General features: G+C 34.6%; 1 long non-coding RNA gene across 1 annotated transcript in view; it reads left to right on the top strand.

Annotated features, from left to right (window-relative positions):
• Nucleotides 1-2,500, top strand: part of LOC137989599 (uncharacterized) — a 40,596-nt gene that overhangs the window by 3,471 nt on the left and 34,625 nt on the right. The window contains exon 2 of the long non-coding RNA XR_011120915.1: nt 1,413-1,532. This is a non-coding gene — a long non-coding RNA (uncharacterized lncRNA). The remainder of the gene's footprint in view (nt 1-1,412; nt 1,533-2,500) is intronic.

Genomic DNA, 2,500 nt, shown 5'->3' with positions numbered 1-2,500 from the left:
TCTTCACGAAAACCAATGTGAAAAGAACTTCCTTTCAGTGTTCCCCAGAGCTCTTGCCAAAAGAAGAGCTCTGGGGTCGAGGTTGGATAGCTTATCATACTTATGCAGGAGTAACGCATGCCTATCACGAATACCTAATAACGTATCCCCATTTTGCGCCATCCTGTACTTGCATTTGATTGGCTATCTGTGAGGTTCTTTATTCATTGACCAATAAGAATGCTTTCTTTTTACTTCATTTTGCACTGAATTGCATCTTTTCTGCACTGTGTTACTTGAAAGCTTCGTTTCTCGTAGCCAATGGGAATAGAAAAGTTTTTCCATTTAAATTAGTTGTCAGTAAGGTTTGTCTCAAATACAATAGACTTTGTTTAGACTTGCAACATTTGGAGTCTTTCATTGATTTCATAAGAGCATAGAGCATAGGCTGCCGGGTAACGTTTAAAGCGTAAAAAGCGTTGCTTTTGCATCACACCTCCGAGCGACAACTGCATGATGTCCTCGGAGAGGTGATGTTAAAAATATGAAAAATAAAAGACGGAAGCTTGAGAGAGGATGGCGTTCTACGGGTGCATACGTTTATAGAGATGCATATGTCCAGCAATGTTGTGTTGTTAACAATCTTGTGGAGACGCTGAAGTTGACGTGTTATACGTCTGCCATCACTGATCACTCAACCGATCAAAAGGTGCTATTAAGGACAGTTGACAAGTTGATGCAGAAGATAGAAGAACAACTTCCACCCTCATCTGACAACACCACCCTACACTCTAAAATTACTGAGGTGTGATTTCGTAAGACACCTTGTGTGTTTTCAAACATATCAAGGTGTTTGGTTTTTAACACACCTCTTTATGATCTACAAAAATACTCCAGCGTTATATTCAGCCGCAACAAAAAGTAAAGTCATAAGCCAAAATCAACACTGAAGATTTCCAACTGCAAAGAAAATTTTAAAAAAAATCTTATTTGTGTCATAGTAAAGAGGAAGTGATTCAGGTGTAGGTGGATGTAATTTCTCCTCCCTTATAAGCAACTAAGATATACAGTTTAGATTCGACGACCCGCTTCCGCAACACTTGCAGCCTGTTTTATAGAAAAGTGTAAAGAATTCTACTGAGTAATGGTTTCGGAACCAAGGAACATTTTCAACAAAATAAAATAAAAATTCATACATGTTTACATGGACTTAAACTACCTCAGCTGGGGCATTTTTTTTTTCTTAATCTTTTCTTCACATATTCTTCGAATGTATGAATCGTAATGTCATGAAACGAGTAATCTTAATAAATGTTTTATCTGGGACCAAAGGATCGAAGGTAGATGTTACAATTCTTTCCGCTTTGTAACTTTGGCTTTGGTACTTTAGAAAACAGTTTCAACAACAACTTCGTTTTCTCATTCCTTTGCAGTTCCTTGCTGATACGTTTGGTTAAAATGTGTGAGGACCTAAGTACTTATTAAAGCGTATTCAAGAATGGAAACCATCGGGCATCTTGCAGTCATTATATTTTTGATGTGTGGTTTCTGGAGTAAGTAAACAACCTTTTATTGAATTAATCTATACTAAGGGTGAGTTTGCATGGTCAGTCATGGGATGTCACTTTGAGTTCCCAAGAAGAATTTAATTCAATTAAAGGCCAATCATAGAGTCTTAGTTGATTAGCCAGTCTGTTATTCTCTAGCTCAACCGGGAACACTGGAAAACTTGAACCATTTACAGACTTCAAAAAAGTTGGTAAAATCTCTGTTAAATGTCCACATTTTCTTTGTAAATTACAATCTCTGTAAATTTGCACACTTACAGAGATTTTGTAACTCCATAAAAAGTCTGTAAAATTTAACACATTTTCGTCCTTAAGATGACATAAAATGTGTACAAAATCTCAATAAAATCTATGTAAATTGAAGGAAAAATTTACAGAGATTTTATGCGATAAGTACAAAATGTCTGTAAAATCTCTTTACTTTCTCTGTAAAATTTACACGAGAAAAAATCTCTGTAAATCCATCCATATAAAATGTCAGTGTTTTCTCTGTAAAAAGTGAGTGAGAAGAATGCATGAAATGTCTATAAAATGTCTACAAAAACCCTCAAAAAACTGGAGGGGAAAAGTATGTGAAATGTTTTTAAAATGTTGGTGTTTTAGTGCACAAAATCTCAGCAAAATGTATATCTCTGTAAATAATGGCATTTAAAACCTGACGTAAGCCAGGAAATGTTAATAAAAAGTGAAATGGATGAAAGGTTAGTCGATTTTACGTAGAAAAAAGAACAAGTTCTAGAGTTTGTGAATGCATAAATTTTTATTTCAAATCTAAAAATAATCATTTGTTTATAAAATTATTACTTTCAATAGAATCTAAGTGTAAAATAAAATTCTTGCAATAAGTTCAAAAAATAATTCAATTAATAACATCAGTTACCATGGCAACTTTTTCTACCGTGCCAAAATGGTGTCCACTTTCGAAAAAACCCACGTCCTATGATTGTGATTTG

The sequence above is a fragment of the Montipora foliosa genome, unplaced genomic scaffold, assembly GCF_036669935.1.
Source record: "Montipora foliosa isolate CH-2021 unplaced genomic scaffold, ASM3666993v2 scaffold_468, whole genome shotgun sequence".
Taxonomy (NCBI): domain Eukaryota; kingdom Metazoa; phylum Cnidaria; class Anthozoa; order Scleractinia; family Acroporidae; genus Montipora; species Montipora foliosa.
This window is presented reverse-complemented; position numbering and strand designations above follow the sequence as displayed.